The sequence below is a fragment of the Papio anubis genome, chromosome 2 (genome assembly GCF_008728515.1).
Source record: "Papio anubis isolate 15944 chromosome 2, Panubis1.0, whole genome shotgun sequence".
Lineage (NCBI taxonomy): Eukaryota > Metazoa > Chordata > Mammalia > Primates > Cercopithecidae > Papio > Papio anubis.
Genome location: NC_044977.1, coordinates 155,699,180 through 155,711,626, shown reverse-complemented (window position 1 = coordinate 155,711,626; position 12,447 = coordinate 155,699,180). Strand labels below are relative to the sequence as shown.

Below are 12,447 nucleotides of genomic sequence, written 5' to 3'. Positions count from 1 at the left end.
GTATGTAACATGAGTGAATTTTTTTAAATTTCTGTAAGCCTCAGTTTCCTCATCTGTGAAATAGAGATGACACTTCATTGTTGACGTAAGAATTAAATTAGATGATGCATTTAAATACTCAGCACAATCCTAGTAATATAGTTTGGCTTTGTGTCCCAACCAGATCTCACCTCGAATTGTAATCCCCAAGTGTTGAGGGAGGTACCTGCTGGGAGGTAGTTGGATCATGGGGGCAGTTTCCCCCATGCTGTTCTCACGATAGTGTGTCCTCATGAGATCTGATGGTTTTATAAGGGGCTCTTCCCCCTTTGCTTCCTCTGTCTCGTGCTGCCATGTAAGATGTGCCTGTTTCCCCTTCCACCATGATTGTAAGTTTCCTGAGGCCTTCCCAACCATGCAGAACTGTGAGTCAGTTAAACCTCTGTGTTAGTCCATTTTCACACTGCTGATAAAAACATATCCAAGACTGGGCAATTTACAGAAGAAAGAGGTTTAATTGGACTTACAGTTCCACATGGCTGGAGGGGCCTCACAATCATGGCAGAAGGCAAGGAGGAGCAAGTCACATCTTACGTGGATGGTGGCAGGCAAAAAGAGAGTTTGTACAGAGAAACTCCCATTTTTAAAACCATCAGATCTCATGAGACCCATTCACTGTCACGAGAAAAGGACGGAAAGGACCTGCCCCCATGATTCAGTCATCTTCCACTATCTCCCTCCCACAACATGTGGGAATTGTGGGAGCTACAAGATGAGATGTGGGTGGGGACACAAAACCAAACTGTATCAACTTCTTTGCTTTATAAATTACCCAATCTCAGGTATTTCTTTATAGCAGTGTGAAAATGGACTAATATACCTAGCATATATAAGTACTTTAAAATGATGATGTAATAATATTAATCTTCTCTTTGAGAGCCCAGTACAAGAAGGGTCAGCATAGCAGCACACCTCTGTCTCTAAGCCAGTCCTTCTCACTTTGTCTCTCTCTGTCTCTCTCCCTCCCTCTCTCTGTCTCTGTCTCTCCCTCTCTTCTCCTCCTTCCCTCCCTCTCTCTCACACATACATACTCTTCCCTACCTAAGGAATACAAGCCCAAGATCAGAGAATGCATGCCAAGTTCCCTACTCCTTACTGTTTATCTGTTGATGAAGGTAGCATGAATTTCTGCAGAGAGTAGTCTTACACCTAATGTATACCCTTTCCTTTGACCCTGCCACTGGAGGCATACAGACGGATTGTCTTACTTGGAACTCACCAGTAAACTTTTTGGTAAATGATGCGTCTCCAGATGTGTGGTTATTAAGATGTACTCTTAGATGTTCTAAAGGCTTAGGATGTGACCGTAGGATAAAGTGACTGAGACAGGGTAGAGAACAAGATCAGCATTATTATTGTTGTGGGAAAAAAGGTCAAGAAACTAAGAGAACAGAATATCACATGAATAATTTGTTTGGATGCTAAAATCAATAAGACTTATGACAGAAATAGTGTTGGAGTGACAGCCAGGAACTGAAATCAAGGAATGAAAGGGAGTGACCTTGGGGAGCCATAAATGACTGCAATAAGGAAGGATAGTAGGCAGTAGAGTCTCATGGTATGTGACTGAGAGCAGAGGATTTTTGGAGAGCACAAAAGGAGAATGATCTGGAAGCAGCGGTGAGGAACAAGAAGGGCAGTTACCAGGTCTCATGTTCTGAGGCATATGGAAGAGAAAAAGAGTCATCATCTGAAAGGGATACAGGGAAAGCCGCGTTCTCAGGGGAGAGTTCAGTTTCCATTTAAATATGAAGGTAAAGGAAGTTGAAGAAAGCTGCAGAGATCAAGAATATGAGGATTTTGCTGATAGGCTGCTCATGAGTCCTATGGGGCTCAGTGGAAGGGTTGAGTTTTCAGGAGGTAGAAGGCGTAGAGGCTTAGATTTCATCATCAGTCACTGTCATCTCTTCCTTGCGTACATCCTCAATTCTTTCGACCCCTTTCACTTCAGCAACCTTGCCTGGCTAACCCACAGAGCCAGTTAAATCCAGTTCTTTGCCTATTCCATGCCTGTAAAACCATGCTGCTGAACTTGCCTTATATTATCATATCCTCAAGTGGACCGTTAATGTTGCCTGGCTATTATACTAGATTTCTCCAGCCATTTTCTCTCCTCTTTGATGACTGTTTCTTCAGTCTCCTTCGTGTTGGATATCTCCTCCCCACTCTTTACTCTCAACTGATGGCCTTGCTTCCTATTTCACTAAGAAACTGAGTCAGGAAAGAGCTTTATCATCACAGCTACCCACTACCCACAGTAGTATCCATATACTCTGCTTTCTTTCCTGTTAGTGTGAAAGAACTACCCTAAGTGCTTTGTGATACTTTCTCTTGTGTCATCAGCTTTCCTTTCTACTGAACCATTCTCCTGTGCGTGAACATATGCTTTTATTTCTTCCATGTTAAAAATAATCCTTCTTGGCCGGGCGCGGTGGCTCAAGCCTGTAATTCCAGCACTTTGGGAGGCCGAGACGGGCGGATCACGAGGTCAGGAGATCGAGACCATCCTGGCGAACACGGTGAAACCCCGTCTCTACTAAAAAATACAAAAAAAAACTAGCCGGGCGAGGTGGCGGGCGCCTGTGGTCCCAGCTACTCGGGAGGCTGAGGCAGGAGAATGGCGTAAGCCCGGGAGGCGGAGCTTGCAGTGAGCCGAGATCGCGCCACTGCACTCCAGCCTGGGCGACAGAGCGAGACTCCATCTCAAAAAATAAAAAATAAAAATAAAAATAAAAATAAATAAAAAAAAAATAATCCTTCTTGACTCCACTTTCCCCTCTAACTTTTGCCTTATTTAACGTAAACATTGTAGTAAAAAAGAATTATCTATGTTCTGTTGCTTATTTTTCACTTCCTTTTCTTTTTTTAACTAAAGCCAGTTAGACTTCTTCCCCCTTAATTCCAATAAAACTGCTCTTTTCAGTTATCAGTGATGTCCACATCTGTCATTTCTCAACACCTATATGACTTAACATTCAGGAACAGAGTTGATAGCTCACTTTCTCCTCCTTGAAACACCTTCAGTTGGCTTCTGAGGTACTTGTCAAGAACTATGAAGGATCTAAGAGTTTACTGTATTTGTATACTAACAAGTTAGTATGCCACTGTTTCATGTATAATGATAGAAGACACAAGACTTCTGGATCGGAGACAGAAGACAGTTTATTACTCCCAGCAGTAACATAACCAGAGTATCAGTATTTTTGTGCTGGTTTCCTGATCCGCAGTTCTCCAAGGGCAGTATGAAGAGGCCAGATGACACCTGCACACACAGTAAGGCTGTGTTATTGGAAAGGAAACTTGATCTTAGGTGGAACCCAAGTATTTTATAATGGGCCATAAGCATGCCTGCTCTTTGTTCTAGAGGGAAACATTATCTTTATTATGCTGGACAGTAACCTGTTGCTCTGGAGGGAGACCCTACCAAGTCTTCCAAGGCTATTCAGTATAAAAACATCCTTGAAAGTATAGTCTGGAACTGTCGTGTGTCACATCACCGACTATCAAGATAGTGCCTCACAATATTTGCAGAGAGTTACAATATTGAGAGACTGATGGAGAATTGATTCACAGTAATTCTTCCCTCTCTGGCCATTTTTTATCATTCTCCTTTGCTGGTTCTTCTTCAATTCCCCCATACTCTAGATCTACACTGTCTAGTATGGTAGCCACTAGCTACCTGTAGTTATTTCAATTGACTGTATTTCAAGTGCTCAATAGCCATATGTAGGAAGTGGCTGCTGTTGCATGGTACAGATATAAAAATATTTCATCATCACAGAAAGTTTCACTGGACAGTACCACTCTGCATGTTTGAAGTACCCCATGGCTCAGCCTTTGGATATCTCCTCTTTACTTTCTGTATTCCATCCCTTGGTGATCTCATCTAGTTTCATGACTTTAAAATATGACTCCCAAATTTGTATCCACCCGGATCTGTCCTCTAAACTCCAGGCTTAGTTCTCTAGCAGCCTTCTGGACACCGGTACCTGAACGTCTTAATAGGCATCTTAAAGTTAACATGTCCAAAACTGAATTACAGATCCTCCTTGCAACCACTACTTCCTCTCCCACAAACAAATCTTTTCTTTCTGCAGTCTTTCCAGTCTCAATTAATCTGAGTTCTCATCTTCAGTTGTTCAAGGATTAAAAAAAAAAAAAGAAAACAAAAAAGCAGTTTTTTTAAACTCTTAGATTTATTATTGACCTCCCTCTTTTCTGTAAAACCCACTCATGTATGCTGTTGGCTCTACTTTGAAAATATACCCAGAATCTGACCACTTTTCACCCTGCTCCTGCTACCACCTAGTCCAAGCCAGCATCATCTTTTGCTTGGATTGTTCTAATAGCCCTCCTTCTGGTCTCCCTCTTCTACTCTTGTCCCCTGTAGTCTGTTCTCATCCTAACAGCCAGATGATTTTGTGAAGAACATCAGGTCATGTCATTTCTCTGCTTAAAACTCCTCAGTAGCTTTCCATCTCACTTAGGTAAGAGCAAAGTCTAGTCATACTGGCATTCTCACTCTTGCTAAAACATTCAAGCCATGCTGCCACCTCAGAGCCTTTATATCTAGTGTTCCTTTTGCTTCCTTTTCCCCTAACCCACTGAAGACACCAGGCCAGTTGTCTTATAGAATGAACCATATCATGAATTTCTCTGCTTCCTCGTGGTATTAACTTATTTCTCTGTAGCCTGTATTTTCTGGAATTGAACATTAGATCTAAAGGATTGATTAATTAAATATTTTTGGTGAGGAAATTCCATCAGTGTTGCTGCAGTCTTCACACAATCATTTTGGGAGGCACATATTAAGTGATTGTCCCACCATTAGTGATGCCAGATTTGTCTGACGTGTTAAGGTGGGAATGTTCAGGTCTTTCCATTATATATTTACATTTTTCCCTTTGTGGTTAACAGATAAGCTGAAGGGTAAATGTTATTTTTCTTTTAACGCTGTTATTTTAAGAACACTTTTTAGCTATAGAACTGCTTTTTCAAATAAAACCTTTTTTGGAGATCCAGTATCTAAAACAGATAAAAGTAGAGCTGTTTTGTTGCAGTAGAAAATGCAGCTTCCAAGGGGACTTTGGCAAGCACAGTTTTTAACCCACAGAGCCCACCCAAACACTTGAGAAAGTGGAGACCCAGAGGACACATGAAGTCTTAAAGCCACCTAGCATCTCATGAGAAAGGCTCAGTACACCTTCTATTAGAGCATAGTTTGGGAGCTCTGCCACTTCCTTGGAAAGCTGTGGTTGTGAATGATCATTAGAATGAGACTTGGTTTTTCCCTGGCAGTCCACCCACCGTTTTTAGTTGTCTCAGTGCTTTCTTGACATTCTATCTATCTGTTCTGCAGATGTGAAGATTTGAAATTACTTCATTTATAGTGTGTGTTGGGTTGCAGTCCCTTTTTGTTTCCCTTTTGGAAATTCTTCTTCATCCACAAAGAATTCCAGATTCAGACATTATTCATCTATGTCTGGAACACAAAAATCTCCTGATCTTCCATATGTCTTACCTTCTTTCTACCTTTAAAATAGTCGGAATGCTGCCACAGCTGAAGTCAGTTTTCTCATTTGCTTGTTGCTTGCTTCCTTTCTATACCTTTCTTCCATACAGCCTAACGTGCCTTACTAGAGAGTTAAATGAGTAAATTTACTGTGCCCATACAATGTCTGTAAGGTGTATACTGTAGATTTTTATTTTCAGGGAAAGGAGTTTCTTTATATTAAGTGGAAAAAAACAGGCAATAAACTATAATTTAATCTCACTTTTGTTTAAAAAGTTATATGCACAAAAATCTTCATGACTATTTATGTGTATGTGTATATTTAAAGCCGAAAAGGATATTTACAAAAATGTTCACATTGATACTACCTCTAGCTGTGATCTTTGCTTTTCTCTTTGTAATTTCTCTGGTATCACTCTCACTTTTGTTTGCAGTGTGTCTAATTTCTGCAGTCGTTACTTTTATAAAGATTAGAACTATTGTTTAAAAAGACAAAAACAGTAACTTTGGTTTGTCAGATCCAAACTGCCTTGAAGGTAGGTCCAGGCTCCACCCCAGCTTACTGCCATCCATACCATTCCTTGGGATTCTTGTCCCAAATGAGCAGCTTTTCCCTGATACCATTATTCTATTTCTTTTACAATAGGTTCTTGGCCATCATCTAGAATCCACTAGGCTCTGAAGACCCTCTCTGCTCACTTGTATCAAAATGAACTTGTCAGGGAAGGGAAGGAGAATGTAAAAATGATGTTCTAAAAGGAATTGTCACTAGAATGTGAGCTCCGTCAGGACCCAGGAGGAACTCAATAAATACCTCTTGAATGAATTGACTTATTATTTTTTGTCTCATTTATTTTATCTCACAAATTCCTACAAACAAGCCTTGTTTGTTTTCTATAATGCCCTGAACATTTGGAGCACTTATAAATTAATGAATAAAGTCCTTTAAAAAATATATCCATACTCAATAAAAGTAAATTTCAGATTTCTTGTTATCTTTAACCAGAATTCGTGCTTGTACAGGAAATTAGAAAGGGACAGGACTTAAAGATAAAAGTGTTATGTTCAGATCCTGCTCATAGTTTTGTGATCATGATTAGTCAACTTAAGCCCCTGAGCTGCCTTCATTTATAGCCTCACTGATTCTCTTCTAGACTCTTCTGAGGCCGTCTGCCTGGCCTACCTAGCTTCATCTTATGTCCTCAAGTCTGCCCTCCACAATGCTACAAAGAGTAATATCCCACAGTGCACATTTGATCTTGTCTCCTCCCCTAACCACAATTTGTAACCTCTCAGGGGCTTTCTAGTGCTGTGTTGCCTTTGCCCCCACTCCTTCAGCTTTGGCTCCTGGAAGCCTGTCTTCAAACTTGACACTCAAATAATACCAAGTTCCTGCTAGCTCCCACACATCCCATGCTGCTTTCTGCTTTGCTCCCTTTTCTCACAGGACATTTTCCCTTCAGCCAACTACACTACTCTATTCCAGGACTGGGTTTGTCAGATCCCCTCTCTGGTGTGTCTTCTTTTACCTAAAGGTTATATATCCACTTTCCTGCCCACTCAGACTGTGAGCTGCTTGAGGCAAAACCATAGAGTTCATAGTTCTTTATGTTGAAGGGTACCTTGCCTGTAGTGGGACTCAAATGTTTATTAAACTGTGTTATAAAGTGCATGTGTTCTTCTAAATTGTCTAAATGATTTTTATCTATAGATCGTTACCTGATTTTTATATGTTCTCCTCCAAAATAAGAAAAATACTTAGAAAAGGAAATTGTGTGAACTAAAGTAACTTATAATATAGCTAGACAGAGACAAAAACTATTGGTGATATTTTGGAGTATATAATAAAGAATTTTTTAAAATTAGAAAATGGTAAAATTTTAACCCCAAATATTCCTTTTGGAGATAGTTCTCAGAGAAATCAGTAGCTTTGCAGATTACATGCATTAAAAATTAATAGCTTATTCATCATACTTCCCGCATCAAATAATACAAAATAGTTCTCTGGTAAAATGTAGCCCTTTCCTAATTCAAACCAAGAAAAAACAAATTTTGCTTTTCTCGTGTTCCCTAGATCCCAGAGCCATCTTTCATCCTGTTTTTCCTGAAGAAAAGATGAAATCCCTGTGAGGGAAGTGACTTGACCAAGTTACCGAGCTAGTCAGTGCAGAAGTGAGACCAGGAGCTTCTGACTGCCCACCGGGTGCTTTTTCCCTTCAGCCACATTTCCTGTTTCTCCACTGCGGTAAAAATAAAAGTAAGTTTTTCCTAATTCCCATATGCGGTAAAAATAAAAGTAAGCGCTTCCTAGTTTCCATATGTTCAAATCAGGTCCACTGCTGAATGTTTTTATATTACCCTTAGCCTCATTCAGACATTAGCCCTAAACCTAAAGCATTAATTGTTCTTTTATACCCATGTAAACAGTTTCTTTGAGCATCAGAAAATCTTTTCTATAAGAGATGTTTTATTTTCTCAACTATATTAATTTTATTTATTGTATTTTTTAAATTTCTCAACTATGTTTGAAGTGGACACAATAAAATATTCCAGGTCTCCTTTTTTATTCCACAAATAGGCCTTACTATATACTTTTGGTATTCTTTTAAACTGTTCTTTGGAAGCAGTTTCCACACTGAGTCATCCACCCAAGATTGCCTATGTTTTCCAGGCAAAGTAATAGTTTTATTATTTCTAAATGACTCATTACTTCTGAATCATTACACCTTGTGTACTCTGTTAAATAAAAAGTTTTCAAGACAATTTTCTACAGTTTTTTTCTACTCTTAGTCTTCAAGTGATCTACCTAGGTGACATGGACATTCAGTCAACTCTGTCTTTTCTTTATGATTGATGTTGATCATTTCTTCTTGAACCCTTTCATTAGCTGAGATAAGCAGCTTTACCTCATACTCTGCTCCAGCTGTTTCCTGAAGTGGAACAAATAAATAGCAACATAGTATGTGTAACACCATTCAGTAATTTACATCATTACATTAATGTTTAAGAATATATTAACTTCCCAAATTCTCCATGAAATCAGGGAGAGACACCCCAAAAAATGTAACTCTAATGTTTGCAGGGAGATGAATTCAGCTTCAGGCATGGATTTCAATACACATTCAGGAGAAAATATTCCCCATGTAGTTAAATATACTTGGCAGTGAAGAGACCAGAGTTAAAGATAAATATTTGAGAGGAAGCGTCAGATAAAGATTTTAAAGCCACAAAAGTAAACAAGATTTGAGTATACAAAGGACAAAACTCTGAGGAAGGCTGGCACATAGGGGACAAGAAGAGAGATGCAAGGAAGGAGACAGTGAATTTTCAAAGGGCAGGTGGAGAACCAGCCAAAATGTCCCAGGAGTCAAGCGAGGAAAGTGTTTCATTCTTTTCAACTATAAAACCATTGAAAATCCTTATGACCTTAGGATAAGCAAAGATCTTAAGGTAGTATGTATAAATGTATTAACTATAAAAGAAAAAATGATTAATTGGATTGATGAAAATTAATTTACAGGCTTAAAACCTCCTACTCTTCAAAAGCTTCTGCTAAGAAAATGGAAAGAGAAGCCACAGACTAGGAGATAATATCTGTATTTAAAATATATATATAATGAACTCAGAATTTAGTAATAAAAGATGACCCAAAAGGTTCTGAATAGACACTTCACAAAAGAAGATATATATGGATTTTTAATAAGCATATGAAAAAATACTCAACATCATTAGTCAGCAGGAAAATGCAAATTAAAGCCACAGTGGGATACCACTTAACACTCACTAAGATGGCTAAAATTCACAAGTATCTGAAAGGATGTAGAGCTACTAGAGCTCTCAAGTGCTGCTAAGGGTATAAAATGGTAGAACCACTTTGGAAAACGGTTTTTGCAGGTTCTTATAAAGTAAAATGTACATTTATCATGACATAGTAATTCCATTGCTAATTACCCAAAAGAAATGAGCACATGTCCACAAAAAGACTTTTACTTGATTAGTCATAATAACTTTAAACCATAATAGCCCAAACTAGAAACAGCTCAAATGTCCATCAGCTGTATGAATATACCGGAATTTGTTTTATCTATTTGTTGAATAGCATCAGAACATTTGAATGGATAAAACAAATTCTGGTATAGTCATACAGTGGAATACTACTCAGCAGTGTAAAGGAACGTACAATTGGTAACATACAGTAAAATGGATAAATCTCAGAACTAAGTGCTAAATGAGAGAAGACAGAGAGAAAAGTACATATGTAATTATGCTACTATGAAGATCTTGAACTGACGAAACTTATCCACAGTATTAGAAATCAGATCAGTGGTTGTTGGATATTGTGGGTAAGGGAAATTGAGAGAAGGCCTAGGGATAATTTTTTGCGTTGATAAAAATGTTCCATCTTTTTTAAGGCAATGGTTACATGACTCTTGTCAAATCTCACTGGACTACACACTTAATATGTTTTTTATTGTATGTAAATTATCAATGAAGTTGATTTCAAAGTAAAAGTGAAGCTCTAAAAAGCTGAAGGGAAGCTCTGTGTTTGTGGGCAGCATTTGTCAATTAGTGGGCTTCACTGTAAGGTGATCATGTAGCTAGATGAGATTTCTATTTCTCCAGAAAAAGATTCTTTAATCCACAGTGGAGACTAGGAGCTGGAGGTAGTAAGCCTGGTTTTTGGTGACCCAGGCCTCCTTTATTTTCAATCCTTTACCACCATCTTTGTCTGATGCGCCTGATGTTGGTACTTTTCTGTTTCAGCTTTTTCCTCCCAGCACGTCAACTTTCTATCTCCAGCAGGATGAAAGAGGGATGATTTCTGAGTTTGTGTAGTGGGGGTAGGGAGACCTAATTATTCTCTTACAGACTTTCAAACAGTCCCCCTATGTTCATTCCTCTTACCTTACTCCATTTTCTGTGGTACCTGCTACCGACAAACCTCGGCTTTCTTTGGGTTGTGCAGGGTGAATTGGTTTGCTTGTCATCAGTAAGCTAAGTCATTTACCATGCCTACTTCTCTTTTCTATCTTCATCTGGAGTTACAGGTGTCTCTTAGGTTTTTGAAGATGCAGTTCGTGTTCCTGTTTCTCATTATTATTATTTGGAGGAGACCTTAAAACTGTGAAACCCATACTGCACATTTTCAACGTTACCAATACCAGCCTCCTTATACCTCTCCAAACACACAAGCTTTTCCTATCTCCGTGCCTTCATAGAATTCCTTTTTGCTTACAAGGCGCAGTCCAACCTGTTTTTACCTGATAAGGCTCTTATCTTTCAAAATCCAGTTCCTCTCCGTCCTAACTTTTCTTATCTGCTGCTTCTAAACCTTTGTCTCACAGCAAATCTTCTTCATTAGGAATTGTCATATAACAGTTTATTGCGGAGCTTTCCAGAGGCACTGGAAAGTACATGTTAGCATAATCGTAATCTGCTTAAAGTGGTGGTAACAGTAAGTTCTTGATAACTATTTGTTGAATGAACTCTAAACATGCATATGAACCACTTGCTCAGAAATTGGGAAAACAGACTCTGCCCTTTGTGGAGATGAAAGGACCAGCAGAAACCAAAAGCCTGGGGAGTGGGGCTGGCAGCATGCCACAGACCTGAGGTGGCATAAATGTACACAATTAGAACAATTATGATTTCCCAAGTAATCTGTTGTGTTAGGGGTATAAAGCAGACTATTACAGATGTTTAGACTGAAAATTTTTCTCGTATTTTATCTCATTTAAGATTATAAAACACTCATTTAATGTGCCATTAAGAAAGAAAAAAACCCTATTGATTATGATAAAATGCTTATCATCTAGAACTTTTTTTAACTTATTGAAAGAGTTCTATGAGACTTTTGTTGACAGAGTTTTTCTTTTCTTTTCTTTTTTTTTTTTTTTTTTTTTGAGAAAGAGTCTTGCTCTGTGGCCCAGACTGGAGTGCAGTGGCGCAATCTCGGCTCACTGCAGCCTTCAACTCACTGCATCCTCTGCCTCCCGGGTTCCATTAATTCTCCTGCCTCAGCCTTCCGAGTTAGCTGGGATTACAGGCACACACCACCATGCCGAGCTAATTTTTGTATTTTTAGTAGAGATGGGGTCTCACCATGTTGGCGAGGCTGATTGTAAACTCCTGACCTCTGGCAGTCTGCCCACCTTGGCCTCCCAAAGTGTTAGGATTATAGGCATGAGCCACCGCACCAGGCCTGACAGATATTTTTAATTATATATCACTCTTGTGCATATATAAATAAAATACAATGGAAGTAATTGGCTAAAATATTTCTAGAATTTCTTCCATTCAGATTCAAACTCTTTAGAATCACTTTTCAATTTAGAGCCACCTATGTTTATACTTTCTCTGCCATCCAGAGTGTTTGCTGATGACGCATTTCTTAAAAGAGTGTTCTGCTATGATCTTTGGGAATTTTCTGCCAAGTCATTCTGCATGTTTTTTTTACAATGGTGTTTTCTTGACCTTACTAGAGTGTGTTCAATAAATGACAACCATGTCACAGTTCTGCCTGGCCAATAGGGATTTTAAGATGCTACCAACTGTAAGATGTATTTCCATTTCAGTGATGTTAAAATGTCCAAAAAAAAATGTATTTTAGAATTTAAAAATACTGTAGCTCAATAATTAATGTGATTCTGGCACCAGAAACTTTCTCTTTATTCCTGTTATTGAAAGACTGCTGCTTTTTAAAAATGTATTGATAACCAAACTTTTCTTCTAAACTGCCATTTTTGTGAAAATTTTTAACGTTTTTTTTTCTACTTTGAAGTTTTCTTGTCTTCACATTTTTTTTGCTTAAAGTTAGCAGAGGCACATTTCTATCAACTTTAAAAGAAGCCTGATGAAAAAATAGACCTTCTACATCTCAAATGATTTAATGAAGT

General features: G+C 38.6%; 1 protein-coding gene across 5 annotated transcripts in view; it reads left to right on the top strand.

The window, feature by feature from the left end:
- Positions 1-12,447, top strand: part of PPP2R3A (protein phosphatase 2 regulatory subunit B''alpha) — a 190,483-nt gene that overhangs the window by 18,638 nt on the left and 159,398 nt on the right. For 4 of the 5 annotated variants that reach the window (XM_017955869.3, XM_017955870.3, XM_017955871.3 and 1 more), the window contains exon 2: positions 7,626-7,808. The exons of the other annotated variant lie outside the window; for it this stretch is intronic. The gene's annotated coding sequence lies outside the window, so the exon portion shown is untranslated. The remainder of the gene's footprint in view (positions 1-7,625; positions 7,809-12,447) is intronic. 5 annotated transcript variants of the gene reach the window in all.